General features: G+C 63.8%; 2 protein-coding genes across 4 annotated transcripts in view; one reads left to right on the top strand and one right to left on the bottom strand.

Annotated features, from left to right (window-relative positions):
* The window catches only part of MACROD1 (mono-ADP ribosylhydrolase 1), a 130,082-nt gene that overhangs the window by 51,459 nt on the left and 58,305 nt on the right, over nucleotides 1–20,318 (top strand). The gene's annotated exons all lie outside the window — the stretch shown is intronic.
* The window catches only part of FLRT1 (fibronectin leucine rich transmembrane protein 1), a 62,857-nt gene that overhangs the window by 15,705 nt on the left and 26,834 nt on the right, over nucleotides 1–20,318 (bottom strand). Inside the window, exon 1 of one of the 2 annotated variants that reach the window (XM_070427357.1) lies at nucleotides 3,912–3,982. The exons of the other annotated variant lie outside the window; for it this stretch is intronic. The gene's annotated coding sequence lies outside the window, so the exon portion shown is untranslated. Of the gene's footprint in view, nucleotides 1–3,911; nucleotides 3,983–20,318 lie in introns of those variants that run through there. 2 annotated transcript variants of the gene reach the window in all.

The raw sequence follows: 20,318 nt of genomic DNA, 5'->3' as shown, positions 1-20,318 counted from the left end.
GGTGCCTCTCGGTGTCGGGGTGCGTGTGTGTTCCCAGGTCAGCCTGGTGGGTGGGCGTGCTTGGAGGTGGGAGCTTGTTGCACGTGTGGGGGCACCAGGACGCGTGTTAGTAGCCTCCTAGTATTCACCGGCCGGGAACAAATGTGTAAGGGCGCCCTCTGGCGGACACCTACCGGCCGAGCCGTGGAGTCCCCAGTGGGCACACGACTGGGTAGAGTATGCGAAACCACGCAGCGCAGACGAAGTCAGCGGTGGCGCGTGGACGTTCTCTGTGGCCAGTCAAGTTGACCAAGGACGAGATGAGTCTGTGGGGCCCCACGGGCTCAGCCGCCCGGGAGCCCTCTGTGGCCCCCGCCTCCTTGGCCAGCTCCTGGGCACTCCCCCCATGAGGCCGCCTCTGCTCACCCCCACCTCGCCTCTCCTCGCCTGCCCCCACCCACGGGTCTCTGCGTTCAGGTACCAAAGAGCCATTTTTTGGGTCAACGGAATAAAAGCTTCCGTCTGGAACTGCTCGAGATGCCCGCACAGGTTCACTGTTTGCTGTAGTAACATCACAGCTGCATGAGAAGAAACCTGAAAGGGGGAGAGAGAGCCAAGTGCACGGTCCCACCTCTCCACGCCGCGCCCTTTCCGCGGACAAAGGGGCCTTATCCTTTTCCAGGTCATTCCTGCTTTGCTGTCTTCCCTGTGCCTGGGGACAGCCAGCGTGGCTGGCCGAGCAGGGAGGACCGCCCCCATTGTGCAGGCGCAAAGGGGACTTAAAATAAAAAGAAGGGACTTGTCCACGTACGACCAACATGACAGCCAGGCCTCAAACTCTGGGCCAGTTCCCTCTCCCTGCACGATGCCAATCCCAGCACAAAAGAAACACAAACGCAAGGCGGCCCCGGGGCCCACTGCACTGAGACGCTTTGAGCCTCTCCTAAGGTCCTCTCATATCCATCCATCCATCCATCCACCCATACATCCATCCCTCCATATACCCACCCATCCATCTCCCCCTCCACCCATCCTGCAAACATGTACCGAGTCCAGTCATGCTCCCAGCACCAGGCAAGACGCTGGGACCCAACGAGGAGCCCCTGTCCTCCAGGAGCTTGAGGTCCCGCAGAGCGGCCACTGGCTTGCCAAGGGCCGCAGCGGGAGACACATGGCATTATGAGGGCAAGAAGCCCCATCTTGCCAAGCAGGGGTGAGGGCAGGAGAGGCAGGGTGCGGATCCAAGGGGCTCCCTGGGGAAGGTGACGCGGGCTGTGGTTCTGGTCCCCGACTCCCATGTCCTGACAGTCACGGGGGAGCTCGGTGGCGCTAGAATGGGGCAGGTGTGGCCAGTCTCCTCCGGACCACCTGTCCGTCTTCCAGAGCCACCCCCGCCCTTTGGACCTCAGGGCTTCCCCGCCATGGAAACGCTCTCCATCGTTACAGCTCCTGGCTGCCTGAAAGATCGCTCCTCGCTGATATTAATTCTTATATTAGCAATTAGCCCTCCTGCTTCATTTCAACCTATGGCTCTCGGGACGGGTTTTTATGTGCGCGTTATTAATCAGATGCCGAGGACGAGCTGCTGGACACCAGGTGGGCTTTCCGGCTGGAGACTCAGCCAAGCGGCGTTTTAAATGAGCACCTCGCTGGACATGTGCAAAGGGGCCCGAGTTTAGATCCCTGTAAGCAGGTCAGAGCCGGCGCGAGCTCGGAGACCCGGCGTTTGCTTTCATTCTGGACTTCCAGGTGGAGGTCAGCATCTGTGTCTGACCTTCCGAGATGAAAAGGCTCTTTGTGCCTCCGGCCTGCAGTTTGTTCCGTGGCCGCTGGCTCCCTCCCATGAGGATGGCCGTCCCAGGGCCTGTTCGCATCCCCCGGCGGAGTGCGGGTCACTCCTCTGGAGCCAGCATGGGCCCGGGGGCTGCCTCGGCCAGGTGCCCTCTCTCCGGGCGGGCGCAGAGGGCTGGGGCCGGAGCCCCAGGGCAGGGGGGCTGTTCCGTTTGGAGTGCGGACTGATCCTGTAACCCGTAGAGGGTGGAGTAGGAAGCACTTTCAGGCTGAGGGAACAGCATATGCAAAAGCTCAGAGGTGGGAGGGCTGTGTGAGGTGGGAGGGCTGTGTGAGGTGGGAGGGCTGGTGTCCCAAAGCGCTGAGTTAGGGAGGGCAGTGGTCTGAGCTGAAGCGGGAGGCGGGGATCTGGCCTCGGCGGAGTTTTGAAGGCCCTGGGGGGTGAGGGCCTCTCTTCATACTGAGGGAGGTGGGAGCCAGCACAGGGGCCTGGGCAGGGAGGCCATGACCATTTGGAGAACTGGAAGGTGCCAGGGTATGTGGGAGGGGACCAGTGACAGGCTGGGACCGTGTCCCCAGGAGCAGGAGTAGAGGCCTGGGCTGGAGGGGAGGGAGCCATGGGTTGAGGGCAGGGGCTGACTCGGAGGCCTCCCTGAAGACAGGCCCGGGGCTGTGTGGGTTCCCTCCCCTTCTCCTGCCAGCACTACCAGGCAGGTTCTAGGTGCCACAGGCAGGGGCAGCTGGAGGCTTGGGGGCAGCTGGAGGCTTGGGGGCGGGGGGGGGGGGGGCGTGCTGGAGGCTCCAGTTCCTCCCTCTGTGCTGGCAGATGAGAGGCCCTACCCTGCCCCCCTCTCGCGCTCTCGGGCCCCCAGGCTTGGCACCGCACACAGCACCCACATGGCGGGTGAGAAGGGAGGAGGCGAGAGAGCCTGCAAACTCGGTGTGAACCCTCCAAGCCTCCACGCTGCTAATTAAACTGTTTTCTGACAAAACCCAGACTTTTGGGGCTGGGTGTGCGAGCAAGTGTGTGAGCCAGTGTGTGGGCGGCTGCCGGGCCCGCAGGCCTGGACCACTGCCAGGGCCCACCCTCAGAGACAGGCCTCGGGGAGCTGGGTGGGCAGTGCCCGGAGCAGGGGAGCCAACCGCTCAGGGACCAGGGGCAGCTCTTCTTAGCCAGAGACGTGGGCCCTCTGCCAGGACGGATGCCCTTCCCCTCCCTCCACGTGAGGGCTGGAGCCAGGGCCTGGGGAGCAAGGCAGCTCCCAGCCAGAGGTGGCTGGGAATCCAGCCGTGCCCCGTGCTGGGCTGGCAGAGCAGGCCTGGGGCCCACGCAGCCTGGACTGTGGGCACCTGCCTGCCCACTGGGCCCAGCAGCCCTTCCTTACACTGACTGCGGGGTGTGGGGGCCTGGCCCTACCAGTTTAGGGCGCTGCCCCCACAATGCAGCCGAGTAATAGAAAGGCCGCCAGGTGGGCACCGTCGCCCCAGGCTGCAGCGGGACAGAGCCAGCCAGGGCAGCTGGCACCCTGAGGAGGGGCAGAGGGGGCGTAGGGCTCACGGCCCTCCCAGGCCTGCCCCTCCGCCCGAAGGGAGGGTACGGTGGCCTGGGCCTGCCTGAACACGGTAGGGCTCAGGAGGGGTAGGCCTGGGCCAGCTTGGGGCTCAGGCTCCTGGGAAGGAGGCCGCCGACTGGCCGGGCCCCACCCAGCAGGGCTCTGTCACTCCTCTGCTCCCAACACAGGCCTGTGGCTAGCCCAGGGGCCTGAATGACCGCGAACCTGGTGCCACCAGCGAAGGCCCAACCTTCCTCAGGAAACTGGCCTGCTTCTGCCGGCAGAACCGTGGCTGTGGGCTCTCACCCCGAGCCGCTGTGGGCAGTGAGAGCTGGGAGGCAAGACACGCAGTCCCTCCTGGCCCCTGGCTCTGTGCGCTCACACAGGCCTGCCCTCCCTCCGTCCACTCCCCTCCGTCCACTCCCCGGCCTCAGATTCTTTCAGGAGCCCTACATCGTGGGTGCCAGGGTCCAGTGGGCACCTGGGGACCATCAGCACCCCGTCCAGTCTCTCTATTCAAAAGCCAGTCCTGAAACCTCCCCCACTGACCACATCAAAGCCACAAGCTGGGGATTCCAGGCCACGCACCTGCGTCCTCCGAGTTGCCCAGGTGCGGCTGGCGGAAGCTGCCTTTCTTCCAGAAGTGTCCACGTCCCTCCCGCCAGCTGTGCCAGCCGCGGCCCCCAGGGCCATGTGCCCTCTCGGCCGGCTCCCCGCCCCCCTGCACCAGATGAAGCCGGTGCCAAGGGATTTTCGCCTCCGTGTTGGGAATCTCCCACCCCTCCCCTCCCCTCCTTCCCGTAAACACACACACACACACACACACACCCCGCCCAGCGGCCAGGCCAGACTTTGTTAATATTTCCAGCGAGTCGCTCAGGAAGCTATTAGCTTCCTTCTCTTACTGCTAATTGAAAGAGTAGAAAATGGTTGTAACACTTCAAAAGGACTTAAAGTGCAGCCCGAGAGACGAGAGACGCCTGAATCCCTGAATCGGGAGGAAGGGACAAAGAGAGACCATTTTAAATAAACAAAGGAAGCCCACACCTCAGCGAGGGTTGGCCAGGGCCTGCAGAGGCGTGGCTCCCCTCTGAGGCTCACCCGCCGGCGGCCGCTCACTGTAGATTTTCCTTTTCACTCGGGAGCCCGACTTAAGGAGCGAGGGGGGAAGGAAAGCGTTCCTGGAGCACTTTTGTTAATGATGAGGCTCTTTGAAGCTGCAGCAGGCAGGCGAGGCCCCTGCTCCTTCGCGCTGGAGCTGGACCTGGCCTTGCACGTGAGCTTCCCTGACCTGCGGCCACCCACAGGCACGCGCCTCCCAGGCCCAGGCCCAGGCCCAGGCCCCGGCGGGGGGGCTGGGCTGAGGGATTCCCCTGCCCCTGACCTGGGCGGGACCTTAGGGACCTCAGTTCCTCGTGGCCGCCAAGAACAGCCAAGGACCCATGGTCGCCGTTGGGGGCACTTCTGAGTCCCGCTAGAGGAGGAGCTGGAGGCCCGGCATGGCCAGGCCTCTGGCCTCTGCGGTCGGCCTCCCAGCCACTTTCCCTGGAGAGAAATGATGCCGCCCGCGGCCGCACAGCCAGCTCCCGGAGTCCGCCCGGGCTGCAAGCGACCAAACGGCTCAGCGGTCAGACAGGGCGGGCTTCCCTCCGGAGCCTGCCATTCGGTTCTGGCTGAGAGTCCTGTCCCCAGGAAGCCTTCTCTACGCCCCGCCACCCCCCCCCCCCCCCCCGGCCCGTTCCTGGCCTGCTCAGAACGGCCTCTCGGGCCCCCTGGGGCGCCGCCCTGCAGCGGCCTGGTCTTGTGCTGCAGAGCTGACTGTGCCAGGCTGATGGTCGGTGGGCTAGTGGAGGAGGGCGCACTGCACATAAAGCAGGTCTTCCCCGCCCTGCCCCGCACAACCTGCCCCCTCAGAGCAGCTGGGCCCCATGATGCACAGCCACTCCGCAGGGCAGAGGGCCAGGGCGCGAGTGGTCAGTGCAGGGAGGGCGGGGGGTGGGCTGTTCGGGGGAGAGAAGGGACCCTTGGTGCTTGATTTTTTGTGTTTTTTTTTTAATTGTTAAAATGTTTAATATATATATATATATATATTTTTTTTTATTGCTAAAAGTATTACAAAGGGTATTACATATGTGTCCTTTTTTTTTCCCCCGCGCCCTTGACAATCCCCTGGCCTCCCTTACCCCCCAGTGTCTTATGTCCATTGGTTATGCTTATATGCATGCATACAAGTCCTTCGGTTGATCTCTTATCCCCCTCCCTCCTGCCCCTCAACCCTCCCTGGCCTTCCCGCTGCAGTTTGACAATCAGTTTGAGGCAGCTCTGCCTCTGTATCTATTATTGTTCAAAAGTTTGTAATGGTCTTTATTATCCATGAATGAGTGAGATCATGTGGTATTTTTCCTTCATTGACTGGCTTGTTTCACTTAGCATAATGCTCTCCAGTTCCATCCATGCTGTTGCAAATGGTAAAAATCAATAAAAAATACGTTTTTATTGATTTTAGAGAGAGAGGGAGAGGAATAGAGATAGGAACATCAATAAGAGAGAAACATGGTCAATCGGTTGCCTCCTACACGCTCCCTACTGGGGATCGAGCTGCAACCGGGCATGTGGGTTCCAACCAGTGACCTCTTGGTTCACGGGTTGACGCTCAATCGCTGAGCCACACCACCGGGCGGTGCTGGGGGTTTTGGCTGGCTGGCCCGGAGGAGGAAGGCCGGCCTGTGTGGGAGGCCCAACAACTAGAAGGACCAGGACAAATGACCCGGGAAGGGTTTAGTTCAGGGAGAATCTGTCACGGGCAGAGAGGCCCGAAGTTGGTCTAGGCTGCCTCTGCTGGGGGCGCCCAGGCCCAGACTGGACGGGGACGGCCACGCGGCAGAGAGGTCAGACGAGGCCCAGAGGGCCTGCTCCTGCGGCCACGCTGTGCCCCCTTGGCTGACCCCACTCAGCCGCCGTCCTCCTCCTTGGGGCTCCCCCAACCCCTGCTCTTAAGGGCAAGGTCAGCAGCAGTGACAACCACCAGAGCTACCGTGGTTGAGTTCCGATAGGGCCCAGGCACACAGAGCCGAGTGCTCGCTGTGGGAAATAATACAACAGCCGCCGCCACCCTGTACTGAGCCCGCGGCCATCACTGCCCTGAACCCCAGACACTATCATCACCATTTCGTTTCCCCCTAAGGAAGCAGAGCTTTTCAGGAACCGCCCAAGGTCACAGCGGGTCCACTGCAGAGGCCGAGGCTCCCTCTGTGCCCACAGTGGCGTCACCTGTGTGGCCAGGGCCCGAGGGCTGTGCTCAGACCGGCAGGAGGCTGCGGGCGGGAGCTCCCTCCACAGGCTGCAGGCACATTCGCACGTTAAAGGCTCTGAGAAGTCCTGTCTGGATCCCCGTTTAACTGTTTGCTCCAGGGGTTACCTGCCAACCTTCCGCGATTTGCATGTTCTTCAAAATATGCTTTGGGGGCTGCCTCCCGATGTTCACACAGCCATTTAACTAGCCTCTGGTAAGCGCCTGCTGCGTGCCGGGCCATGGCCCTGTGCCAGCGGCACGCAGGGGTGAGGACAGGCATGCCCCGGCCCCGTGCTCCCCAGCACCTAGCTCAGAGCCTGGCACGCAGTAGGGACACACACCTTCAGCTAATGAGGCCCAAATGAGAGAGGGAAGGGACGGGGTAGATAGCTGGGTGGGAGCCACATGTCCTGGCCAGACGCAGGCTCTGCCCTGAGCCACCCCATCTCCTCCTCCTCCAGCCCCTCCGGCCACACCCAGCCTCAGCCTTCCCCGTGGCAGGGGAGGCCCACCACGCCTCCATGCTGGGTCGGAGCCCTCCGTCCCCGCCCCAGGCCCCTCCCCAGGGCCCTGCCAGGTGCAGCAGTCTTCCCCACCAGCTCTGTGGTCCATCTTGCCATTCCTATCACATCCCCAGCCCTGCCTGGAATACTAATTCTCCAAGACGAAACCATCCGTGTTTAATTTTTTTCAGAGCCAGGCAGAAAGAAAAGACAAGAAAAGGAGAGGCGTCCGTGGGTGGAAGTTGGAGCCCTCCTCGAAGCTCTTTTCAGAGCCGCTCTGGGCAGCTGGCATTGAGAACTCGCAGCGCCAGATGCCACTCTGGGTGGTCACACTGTCCCTGATGAGGGCCAGTGAGGGGTCAGCCCTGGGCAGTGCCACCCCAGGACAGTCACACTGCCCCTAAGTAGGCCAAGGACGGGGTGGCCTCGTTTTCCAGTAGGTGGGGGGTAAGGAAAGGGGCCAGGCTGGCCTTCTGAAGACACCAGGGCATGCCAGAGGCCTGGTTTGGGGGGGCTGTTTCTTTGAGGCCCTTTAATTAAGAGTGTGCAGCCAGGCTACCTTTGTTTGCAAGTTAGGTTTCTGCCCAGCTCCTGTCAGATGGGGCAGAGGTCAGTGGGAGAGAGGGCTGCTGGACAGGCGGGAGAGAGGCCATGCAGGGAGCGTGCTTCTGTGCTACATGACCTTGGACAAGCCCTTGACCCCCTGGGGCCTCAGCTGCCTCCTTGAGCGCTGGGATGTGGCCCCAGGGCCAGAGGGCTATTGCAGGAAGAACAGGTGGTTAACAGCCTGGAGTCAGAGGTCTGCGGGGAGCAGGGCTCCTGCAGCTTAAAGCTGTGTTGCTTGGGCCAGTGAGCTGCGTCTCTGAGCACCAGGTATCTAGGACGGGTACTGAGGGAAGTGCTCTCCGAGCCTGCGGTGAGGATCAGAGGGACCAGCTTGGCGGCTCCGCACTCAGAAGTCAGCTGTTATTCCTATAACCCGTGACAAGCCCAATCAGTGAGCCTCTTCCCTGGGCCCCCGCCCCCCAGCCCCAGGGCCTGGGGAACCCCGCTTCCCCCCGCCTCCCCCGGCCCCTCCCTCTCCCCAGCCTGGCTGACAGCTTAGCTTGGTGCCACCTCCCCCCAGCATCCCAGTTTAACGTCCTCGGGCCCCCCAGAGGGAAGGATGAGATTGTAACAGCAGGAAACATGACAGAACATGAAACATGATGAAATCAGCTGCGTAAATTATGAAACCAAATCACAGCCCGCTCCTCCGGCGCAGGGTAGCGCTGGCGGATGCTCTGCAGGCTGGACATCCCTTACCCGGCCTGGGAGTGTCAGCCAGCGCCCCCCCTCGGGCCCTCTCCCTCCTCCCCGCCTCTTCCTCCCGGCAGCTGGCTCTGCCTCAGTGAGACACCACCATGGCGTGATTTCTGCTTGAGAGGGACCCCCCATCAGACCCCGGCCAAGAGCCCCAGGGGCTGGTCCCTGCCCCTCCCCTCCCCCAGGCTCTTCCTGAGCTCAGGCCCTGCTTCTCTGGGCCCCAGAGACAAACCCCTAAGGCTTGGTGGAGGGGCCCAGTGCTGCCCCCGGGCCCCATTTTAGTCTCGTGAAGCCTCTGCCACAGGATGTGGGTCTGGTTGGTGGTCAGGACGAGGCCCGAGCTGCCCACACTCTAGCTGCCCGCCCCCTCCCCGCTCCAGGGATGCCCACGGCCTCCACTCTCTGCCTCCTCCCGTCCCCACCCCCAGCGCCTCAGCCACCTGTGAGCGCAGAGCTGGTGCAGGGAGGGCGACTCCTAGCAAATGTGGTTTTTTTGGCCGCCTCCCCTCTGCTTCGGGGGCTGCGTCATAAATTATTATCGACCCGGTGCCGGCCGGGGCTGGAGACCAGATGGGGAAATAAAGCAGCGGCTCGATAATTGTGCCCTGCCACCGAATTCACTTATTTGTGGCTTTCCTACCCCTGGAAACGCGGCGATGAATAACTGCTGACCACTAGGCTCCTGGGCTGGAAAACACCTTCCGATGCGTTTCCTGAGGACGGACGGACGGTGACCTGCACCCACCCCACCCGCCCGCCCTGCTGGGTCCTGCACCCACCCCACCCGCCCCCCCTGCTGGGTCCTGCACCCACCCCACCCGCCCGCCCTGCTGGGTCCTGCGCCCACTCCACCCGCCGCCCTGCTGGGTCCTGCGCCCACTCCACCCACCCGCCCTGCTGGGTCCTGCGCCCACCCCACCCCCCTGCTGGGTCCTGCGCCCACTCCACCCGCCCACCCCCCTGCTGGGTCCTGCGCCCACTCCACCCGCCACCCTGCTGGGTCCTGCACCCACCCCACCCGCCCTGCTGGGTCCTGCGCCCACCCCACCCACCCCGCCCCCCCTGCTGGGTCCTGCGCCCACTCCACCCGCCCCCCTGCTGGGTCCTGCGCCCACCCCACCCGCCCTGCTGGGTCCTGCGCCCACCCCACCCGCCCCCCCTGCTGGGTCCTGCGCCCACTCCACCCGCCGCCCTGCTGGGTCGGAACTGATTTTCCCAGCGACCTGTCCTGTGTGCAGAGGAGGAAACCGGGGCTCGGAGATGTGAGGCCCTTGCCCAGGGCCAGGGTACCTGCAGGTCCCGGTTTATCAGGGGCTTTCCCAGTTTTGGCTCAAATCCCAGGCAACCCAGGACGGCTGGTCACCCAGCCGTGGTCTCACAGCTGAGATACAGCAGGGACGGGGGCGGGGGGGGGGGGGGTCCCTGCTGTTAACGGGGTCAAACGCCACCCTCTTCACCATCACCCGCCCACGTCCTTCCAAGGCTCGATGGACTTGGGAAAGCCGGGCAGCTGAGCCCTCAGGTCGCTGGTCAGCCTGCTCTGGGCCAGGAGCCTGGCTGTCGGTGACCAGAAGGGCCCGGGACCCCTGCTTCCAGCTGGCGGGGCCACCGGGGGGGCCCGCAGCAGCTGGGAGGGAGGGAGGAGAGCCAGGTGGAGCATGGGTTCCCCCCCCTGCGTCCCTCCCTTGCTGGCCACCCAACCCCCAGTAACCACGGCCTCCCCCTGCCCCGCAGGCCTGGCGGTAACAGCTTCCCACCGTCTTCGCCCAGAGAGCCCCCTCCCATGCCTGTGAACTGCCTAGACTGTGACCTGCCCCTTCAATGCACTCTGACCCCTGCCTATGTCGCGCCAGGAAGTTCTCGTCTTTCTCTGTCTGCAGACCCGTTTTGTGCTCTTACTGACCCCGTGAGGGAGCACGCGCCCCACTTCACCGAAGAGGCCACACAGACCCAGAGAGCCTCGGTGACGCCCCGCGGGGCACACAGCTGTGGTGAAAGCAGCCTGGCCCTGAGCCTGTGCTGATGGGAAAACTAAACTCAGAGCGGAGGGGGGACCCGCCGAGCGGAGGCCGGGAGAGGCTCCCTGCAAAGGGCTGTGCACCTGGAGCCGCGGACAAGAGACAGTGCCGTCGAGAGGCAGCCTTCACAGGCATCCCGCGCACGGGGCACAGTGCCGGGCTCGTAGGATGCTGGGAGGGGGCGCAGAGGCCAGGGGGCTGTTCTGGGGTGTCGGGGGCCGAGGTGAGAGCAGGAGGCTGAGCTGAGGCCTCCGGGGCGGGAAGCTGGGCAGCTCTGCCCAGGAAAGCGTAGGACGAAGGTGTCACACGGCCCCGGGACAGTGGCTGTGCTCCCAGCTGCCTCTGCAGCTGAGAGCAGAGGCCACCTGTTGCCAGGGCGAGGCTGGCGGTTACTGAGTGCGGCTGCTTACCCACCAGGCTCCCCTCGGCCTCGGCTCCTGCCTCCCGTCCCCAGGCGAGGGGCCCAAGGCCTCTCGGTCTCAGAGGGGCAGGGCTGGGGCTGGACGGGCTCCTCTGCCCGAGTCCCCACTGCCCTCCCCGCCCGCCTGGCAGCTGAGCTCCTGACGCAGGGCCTCCAGCTCCTGGTTACGGCTCCAGGGCAACCACCTGGTCCCTCCCCCGGGGAGGCAGCAACTCTGTGGACTCACCTGGAGGCGTCCCCAGGTGGCTCCACTTTATTTTTGCCAAATACTTTCTGAGTAACAGTGTCCCCCGGGCCCTGGAGTGCGGGCAGACGACTCATGGAGACCCAAGTGCCCATGAGAGGAGCAAGAGGATGCGGCCAGGAGAGGCAGCCGGTGACAGGGACCAGCCCTACTGGGGACCTGCTTGTCTAGCCACTCTGGGCTGTGTGATCTCTGGCAGGCCCTTTCCAGCCCCACCAACGGGTGGGGAGGCCTATAGAGCCCCCCCCCCACACACACACACCTCCGGGCCTCTCCCACCTCTTCCTTGCCTCAGAAATGAGGAACGGAGCCCTTCACCCCTAGGAAAGTGGCCAGTGGATCCAGCCTCCAGCCACCGCATCCAGGGCGCGGGAGTGAGGCCGGCCGGACGCTGGCACCAGCTGTGCCCGTTCCAGTGGGAGCTCCTGGCCTGGGACCTGGGTCCCTGCCTCCCGGCCCTGAGCCCAGCGAGGGGGAGACCCTGCTGCTCTAGTTCCCAGGGAACGCAGCCTGCTGGGTACGAGCCAGATGCCCGGGGCCCGCCCTTGGCCCAGGTCCCCCCCTATCACCCTGAGCAGGGGCCTGGGAGAAGCAGGGGATCGGGTACAGGGGCTGGCCTGACCCACAGCCCTGCCAGAGCGCCCAGCTCTGGGCACCACCGTGAAGCTGGGGCTTCGGGCAGCGCGGTGCGCCTTCTTCAGACCCGCAAACCCCGCCCGAGCGTCACCTGCGCCGTCGTGTGTTTTACTGCCTTTGGTCCACATCCGGGCCGTCGCTCACTGGTGGGGATGCTCGCTGTGCTGTGCAGGGAGGACTAACACGCATTTGGGGGCGTAGGTCAGGGTGGCAGCCGAGGCCCAGGAAGGGGCTGTGTGAACAGGCCAGCAGGTGGGATGGCCAGGGCAGGGGGTGAAGGGGAGCATCAGCCAGGAGACGTGGGGGCCCGGGGTGGGTCTTATATGGAAAGGTTCTCTGGTTTCCCCTGCCAGGCCCCAGCCACGGAGGAGAGAGGGCAGGTCAGCTCCTGCAGGGACTGGGGAGGCTGGCGGCTCCTCCCACACTGTGCTGCCGGGCTGCAGAGCCAGGACGCTGCCCGCGCTCCACCAGCCCCTGCCTGGGGCTCTGCCTGTCCCAGACCCCTCAGTGCGTGGGCGTGAGAGCCTCCCTCCCCCATTGCACACGGAGCAAACAGAGGCCACAGAAGTTAGGAACCTCCCGGAGCTGGCCTGTCTGGGAAGAGGGGGAGCTGTGCTTTGAGCCAGGCCTTCCTGACAGAAGAGCCACCCATGGCCCCACTGGGCCCCTGGCCGTGGCCTTCAGGGCCACCAGCTGATGACACAGAGCTTCTACCTGGACTGCAGGCTGGGCCCTTAGCCAGCCCCAGTGTCCGGTGACCAAGGGGACCCCCAGGTCTGTCCGTGCATGACTGTCCCTCTCCCCAAGGCAGGCAGGCCACGATGCCCACGGTCACACGGAGCATGAGGCTGTCCCCACACCGGCCCGGCTGCAGCTGGGGGCGGACCCAGGAGTGGCAGGGGACGGACCTGGAAGATTTATGACCTGGGTTAAAATTTAATTTGGGTGGAAGATCCCGCCAGCTGAGCTGGCTGCCCCAGAGAAATGGCCTGGCCCCTGCCGGCTCCTGCCCGCCAGCCCAGCCCGTGCCGTGGTTGGGCCTGGCCCCCGTGCCAGCCTTCCCACCCCTCCCCGGAAGGCAGGCCGCCGCCGCTGCAGAGAGATCGCAGCACTGAATTCGATTTGGGGTGGGAGCCGCGGGCTCTGAGCCTTGTTTGCACTTCAGCTCCAAATTGAACAGGACAGGATCAGCTGCGCATGGGAACTGCCTCCCTGCGGTGCCCAGGGGCAGCGTTGCCTCCAGAGGAGCCCTGCCAAGGCCCCTGGCCCCCTTCACTGGGGAGGTGGCCCTGGGCATCCCACCCATCTGCTCAGATAGGCCCCACCCAGCTGCCCTCTGTCCCCAGCACCCTGATCCTCCCTGGGGCCAGACTGCCCGGGCTTGAATCCCAGACACACTGAGGGACCTTGTGCAAGCGAATGCACCTCTCGGAGCCTCAGTTTCCTCATCTGTAAAATGGGACCTATTGTTATTAGCCGACATCACAATATAAGCAGGGCCCTGCATGTGGTCCCCCCTTCACCCCTAATGTCACGGGGCAGCACCCAGGCTGCAAGGGGTGGGGCAGCAAGGGGCTCACAGAGCTGGGGGAGGGGTCTTTCTGTTCCCCACCAGGGTCAGGGCATCACCTCTTTGGACCTGGGGGTGTAGCTTTGGGTTCACGCAGTCTGGCTGGATGGGGAACAACGCTGGGGTCCCCAAAGCAAGGGGTATGGAGGCCAAGGCCGAGCCCTGGCAGCCCCCGTGCACAACCCTGCTTCCTCTTGGCTGGGCCCTGCCTGAGCAGCCTTGTCCCCTGCTCTCACCCCCACCCGCCACGTGCGAGACCCTCCTGGGTGCTTTCCTGAGTGGGCACGGTGCACCCACTTTACAGACACAGGGCCAGGGCCAGGCCCTCTGACCCCAGAGCTCAGGCTCCTCCCATCGCCTCAGACTTTCCTGCCACCTCCCAGCTGCTGTCCAGCGTGTGGGGTTGCAGAGAGGAAGGGAGCTGGGCCTGCTCAGGCCCGACACACGGTGGGGTGGGAGATGCTGAGGGTGCTCAGGACAGGAGCACCCCCAGCACCCTGACGCACGCATGTTCGAGCACAGGCGCACGCACACTGGCAGGAATCCAGGCCCAGAAATAGTCGTGTCACCTTTGGAGGCCGTGTGCCTGCCGCTGGCTGCTCTGCCCGGGCCTGTGGCCCTTAGCCACTCACACAGAGCTGGGGCCAAGCTGTGGAGGGCGCAGGTTCCTCTTACCCTTCAGTCTCCTCCCAGGAACCCAGTGTCCTTCTTTCTGACCCCCGGGACCCGGGACCCCAGGAGCCACCCTCTGCTCTGGTCTGAACTGGAGGGCCCTGTGCTCTCTTGCTTGGGGACTGAGCTCTGTTCTTGCAAGTGCTGAGCTAATCCTCCCGGTGCGCTCACGAGGAGGACGGATTAATGTGTCAACATATTTGCGTTGTAACAGGAGCATCAGGGTCTGGGCTGTGAGAGCAAGCAGCATATGAGGTGCCCTCGAAGGCCCCTGCCAGCATCAGCCACACTCCCCTGGCACAGGCCCTCCCCTCCCCCAGGGCCTCCTCCTGCTGGGGTGCCCCACCCCAGGCCACATGTCTGCAGCTGACTCACCCTTGAGGTACCAAGGGAGCTCCCCTGCCCCCACACACACACTTGAGAAGGGCCCAGAAATAGCGCTGCCCACGCTGTCGCTGTCTCCCACTCCAGCTCTGACCCCATCAGCGTCACCCTGCAGCCTCTCATTATTTACTTATGTATTTATTTATTTATTCCCATCTCGTCCTGAAGGATTAGTGGCAGCTTACAGAAATACAACCTAAGAGGAGGGAGTGCGCTGGAGCTGAACAGCCCAGGCTCGGGGGGGGGGGGGGGGGGGGGGGGGGGGGCGTGGTGCAGATCCTGATCTTTACCTCTCATCACTTTACCTCCGAGGCCTCGGTTTCCTCACCCGTAAACATGGGGCTGCTGGGGCCCACCCAGGGGAGTGCGAATGGGATGAAATGAGAAAACACCAGGGAACGCTCGGCACCTGGGAGGTGCGAACAGCACACGGTGCCGTTGTTTGGGAGCGAAATAACGGGAGAAAGAAGGCAGGCAGGACAGGTGGGGGCGGGAGAGGAAGGTGGTGCGGGAGCAGACACTCGGCCTTTCTCAGAACCGCTGCCTTCCGGGTCCTGGGAAATCTGAGCTGAGGGAAAGCAGCCAGGGCAGGGGTCTCGGCCCAGGAACCCCCCCAGCTTCCTCCTGGAGGGGAACCCTTTGCATGACACCCCAGTACTCTGCCTGCTCCTTATGGGGTGCCCAGAGCTGCAGAATGGAGGAGGACAGAGGTCTGGGGGTTCCAGGCCCCGGACCCTCTCCTCCCCTTCCACCAACCGCCTACACCTAGAGGAGGGGTCTGAGCCCTGACCTCTGAGCCTCGCCCGGAATCTGAGGCCCACTTCGGCCTGGAGCTCTGACCCCCCATGGCCTTGTTCACCCCCAGGACCAGCCCCTATTTTGTCCTCCAGCCCATTGCCTCCCCCAGAGGGAATTCCCAGCCTGCCCTGAGTGTGGCCTAGCTGCTACACGGCATCCCCTTCTGGCTGCTCCCAGCCATCAGCTGCTCCTGGCCCCCCATCCTGTCTTCTATGGCCTCCCTAAATCCTCCTCCTCCCTCTGAGGCCACCTTTCAGATTTACACCCGATCGTCCCCCAGCTCGGGGTGCCCACCTGAGGCAGAGCCCGCCCCCCTGCACTGCTGGGTCCCCGGGCCCATCGGCCGGGTGCTTGGCCGCTCCGTGTTCTGTAAACATTTGGAGGATGATGGATGGATAAGGGGCTCATTCCTGCCGGGCTGCCAGCCGAGCCGCCTCTCCACAGCCCATGGCTTCCCTGCCAGGGGAGCCGCGTTTGCGGGCAGAGTGCCCCCGAGACAGGCAGTCAGTGCTGCGGCCGCCCCCCCAGGGCTCCAGGGGGCACAGGCCTCGCTCACGCCGCTGCCCACCCAGACAGCTACCCCTCCTGGGCATCCCTGCGAGGCCGCCGAGGGAGGCCGGCCGGAATAACCAGATTAGCCTAAGCGGCTCCTCTTGTTTCCTGGCGTAATTGGATTGAGGCCATGTGTCGGTGCAGCTGCATTTAATATGTAATTCTGAGGCCCGCCTCGCCCCGAGAGCATCACCACAGACGAGACGAGACGGGACTGGGCGGGGGTGGGTGGGGGGGTCGGAGGGAGAGGAGGCCGGGGTGGGTCTCACATCTCCGACCTGTGCAGAGAGCCAGCATGTCCATCTCCCTCCACAGGGCACTGTCCTTCAGGGCCAGGGGCATGGCTGTTCTGCCAGCACCTCGGGTTGGGCCAGGGGCTGGGTGTGAGGAAGGAAGGGAAGGGCTGTCTCCAGCACCCACATGCCAGGCACACTCGAGGGCACTCTGTACATAGCTGTGAGCCAAGGGCATGCCCGGGGAAGGGAGGGCCACTCACAGAGCCGGCCACGGGACTGCCCCGGCCTGGAATGTGGGGAGAGCCTCTGGGAGCCCGGCCGAGGAGGGCTGGAGGAAGGAGGCCCCGCTGAGCCAGAACGAACCCACCCATCCCCCCGGAGGCCCTAGCACAGACTCTCAGGCTCCTGGGCGGAGGTCCTCCCTTGGCAACGCTGGCCCAATGCTAGGCGACTGCGAGGTGAGGGGGCAGTGACACCAGCTGGAGCCCCCCCTTCCACCTGAACTTCAGAGACCAAGGGGGCCAGGTGGTGTGTGCATGCCAGCGTGTCCATTTGTCTGTGAGTGTGTGCCCATCATGTGTCCTCATGTCTGGGCTGAGCGTGCGTGCGTGTGTGTGTGTGCGTGTGTGTACACAGGCGCTGGAAGCAAGGAGTCCCCTGTGCCCCCACCTTCCCGTCACAGCCTGAAGCCCAGCCACGTCTCCACGAATGCCCATCAGCACCTGATCCGGAGGCCAGGCTGTCTTTAACAACCAAGAAGCTGAAAAACAAAATCAAGAACTGAGCGCAGCTGAGCAGGGGGAGACGCAGGGCAGCCCACGACAGGTCCTTGATCCCCAGCCTTCCCTCCAGAGGCACAGCCCCAACCCGCCGGCCGGTGCTCCTGGCTGCCGGGCCGGGCACCTGCTGGGTAGATGACGCCCTGGGCCTGGTGTGGCTGTGCCTGTGCAACCGGCCCCCTCTTGGAGGCTCAGACCCAAGCCTCAGGCGCAAACCAACTTCTCCCTCATCAGTGAAGGGTTCAGGCCCACCCTGGGGTGAGGGCACTGGGCTGGGGTATGTGGACCCCTCACTCCACCTTCTTCCCTCCCACCGCTCCCCGTGGCTGGAGGGCCTGGCGACGCGACCATCCATCACTCGGCCCTATTTCTAGGAGGTGGTAACCCAGCTGTGAAAATTCTCTCCGTGTGCAGATCCCTTCCACGTGAGGAAGTCTTAGCCTCAAGACAAGCAGATGAGCAAGGCAGGAGCATGGGGAGGAGAGGGAGAGTGGAGGGGGAGGGGGGCCAAGTGGTTGTGACTTGCAGCAGGCACCTGGCAGAGGGGCCGCGGGCAGCCTGGGGTGGTCTCCTCCCTCCTCAGGAGCTGTGTGGATTGTCACTTTCAAATCAGGACGGGAAGGGACCCGAGTCCAGCCACCGAGGGCAGAGGGCAGTGGGGTCAGACACTCCATCCTCTTCCTCCCGTGCCCTCAGCTTGAGCCTGCCTGTGGTTCTGCCACCTACCAGCTGGGTGGCTTTGGCCAAGTTACTTAGCCTCTCTGAGCCTCGGTTTCCCATCTATAAAATGAGAACAATAACGGATGATGACGAAGATCCAAAGAAATGGAGCGTTTCATGTGCCAGGCTTTGGATGTGCCCAGGGAATGGTTTCAGACCCCGGAGACTATCCACATGAGGTGCTGGGGGTCATGGGGAGGGCAGGGCCGAGGGTCAGCCGGCAGGTCCCAGCCTGTGTAGAGGGCCCAGGATTCCTGGGAAGGCCCTCACAAGCAAGGCCGAGATCCCCCACCACCCCCCTCAGCCCTGCAGGTGCCGGGGCAGCGTCTGGGACCCCAGACCTCCCTTTTCAGCCCCGACCTCTTTCATTAGCCTCACTCCCCAAACTGGATTCTGGGGCCTTGGGGCAGCGCCTCCTTCCCGGGTCTCAGTGTCTCCATCATAAAAGATGGCCATTGTCTTGGTCCAGGTGCATACCTAGTTGTGGCATTCTGGGTGACTCTTCCTCGGTGGGTGGAAGAACCGGGGTGGGGGGGGCATTCCCCCAACATCCCTCACCCCAGGGGCAGTCATGAGGGGAAGGTGGCCGGTGGCCCCTTGCCCTCGTACCTGGGCCTCCAAGGCTCTCCGGTAGCCAGGGCCCTGCCTTCCCTCCCTGACTCCCAGCCCAGCCAGTCCTCTAGCCCCAGAGCCCAGAGGTGGCCGGGCCGGACCAGGTCCCAGCTTTGGCCTCTGCGAGGGCCCGGGCTGCAGGCCGCCCTTCCTGGAGCCCAGGGCTGGGCCGCTTCTGGGCTTCTCTGCGGAAGCTGCAGTGTTTACCCTGCCAAGGCCCAGCTTTTACTCCCCGAGGAGTGTGTTTAGGAGGCGAGAACCCACGCGCGCGCGCGCACGCACTCACACACCATCTGATGCGCCAGACCACATGGGCTCCCGGCCCAGCCGCAGATGCACCGCCCTCCGTGCTGAGCCAGGCCAGGCGGCCTCGGCCCCGGCACTAATTCTGAGTTAATAAGTTGATGAGTGCCACATGTGACCTCAGTGAATCCTTGCCCAAACCACCCCGGTTTCATTCTGTCCATCTTACGGATGAGTAAACTGAGGCTCCGGGCAGCTAAGGAACCCAGCCAGAGCAGAAGCCAGAAAGTGTCAAGTGGGGTTCAAAGGCAGGTCCTGGGACCCCAGCTCTGGCCTGGCTGCCTCAGAGGAGAGCGAGGGTGGGCCTAGGGGCAGTGGGGAATCTGCAGGGGCCGGAGAACAATGGCAAGGAGACAGCCACTCGTCACAACTGGACGGCGTCGGCACACACAGGTGCTCAGCATCACACAGGCCCGGGGGCCATGCACGGTGCCCGCGGCCCTCAGAAACCTGCGGGGGGGGGGGGCGGTTCTCTGCCCCCCCTCAGGCTCCTGCATGTGGCCGGGCATCGGGGGCAGGGAATAATCCTCTCTGAACCACCAACAGCTGGGCCTGCTCCTCTGCTGCTGACAGAGCCCCTCCCTGGGCCACAGGACCTTCCTAAAATGGGGCAGATGGAGCAGTAGGGGGGTCTTCACTTTAGGGGGGCTCGCCCTGAGAATCTGATCCCTCTTCCTGGAATATGACCCCCCAGACATTCAGATGTACATGGAAGTCCTGGGGTTCTCAGACCCTGAGAAGGCAGGTGAGGGACCCCTGGACCACACAAGGGATGAAGCTGCCACAGGAAGCAAGAAAGAAATCGGACCCCAAATTCCAAGACTGCTCCCTCAGTCTTGTGCTCCGAGTGCTTTAGAAACCTGAACTCGCTTAATCCTCAGGACAACCCTACGACCGGGGCAGGGGTGAGCGAGACCCCGGCACAGAGAGGCGGAGAAACCTGCCTGGAGCCACACAGTGGGAGGCGGCACAGCCAGGATCTAACCCAGCAGGGGCGCTAACCGCGGCCTTCACTCGCACGGTGGGTCCATAGGTGTGGTTCATCACTGCGCTTCATGACATTCAGAGACGCCACACCGTGCTTTCTCATATTTAGCTGGTGTCATGTAATTATTTTAATTCAAAACAAAAGATGTGGACCGGCTGGCCTAACTTTAGCTGCTGGCATTCCTGCACGGAGGGCTTCCAAGGGCTGGCCCTGTGCACCCCCAGGCTGCTGTCCCGACACCTGCCTCCCAGGGCCCGGCCTGTGCAAGGGCGCAGGACCACCCCTCCATCTCGGGACAGCGTGAGGCCCTGCACCACCACCACCACCACCACCACCCCATCCCCCCCTCCTCGGGCCCCAGCCTCCACTCCGCCCCCCTCGCCCCTCCTGTGGCTGCGGCGGGCAGGGCTGAGCAGGTTATGAGTTCAGCAGTCGATTCGCGCTCACATCATCTTGTCTGCCGGAGGATTTAGTGCACGGCAGTCGGTCAATAGTGCGTTTGTTTTGTTATCGACCCGCCAGCGCAGCACAGGAGCCGGCCAGTCCCCTCGGCTGCTCAGAGGCTCTCCGGGCCGCGGAGCCTGGCCCTGGAAGCGCCACTGGGGCAGGCCGGGGGACTCCTTGAGGCCCCTGCCACTCCCCACCCCTGCACACCGCCTGGGTGAGTCCCGACTCAGGGCCCCCGTGGTCTCTGGACCCACAGGCCCCGGGAGGACCGAGCGCCCCACACCTGACCCTCGGGCCGCCAGCTTGACAAAGGGCCCTGGTCTCATGGCGACACTACAACCCCCCCACACACGGGGGAACTGAGGCCCGAGGGGTGAAGCGCCACAAGCAGGAGCTGGAAGAACAGGAGTTTGCAGGAACGGGGGCTGCCTGGGAAGCTGGCCAGGGGACTCCCGGTTCCTGGGAAAGGCAGACACAGGTCTCCATCCCTGACTACACGCCCTGCCCAGGGATCG

This window comes from Myotis yumanensis, unplaced genomic scaffold (genome assembly GCF_028538775.1).
Source record: "Myotis yumanensis isolate MYYU_CA2020_CCGP unplaced genomic scaffold, mMyoYum1.0.hap1 SCAF_10, whole genome shotgun sequence".
NCBI classification, from domain to species: Eukaryota; Metazoa; Chordata; class Mammalia; order Chiroptera; family Vespertilionidae; genus Myotis; species Myotis yumanensis.
This window is presented reverse-complemented; position numbering and strand designations above follow the sequence as displayed.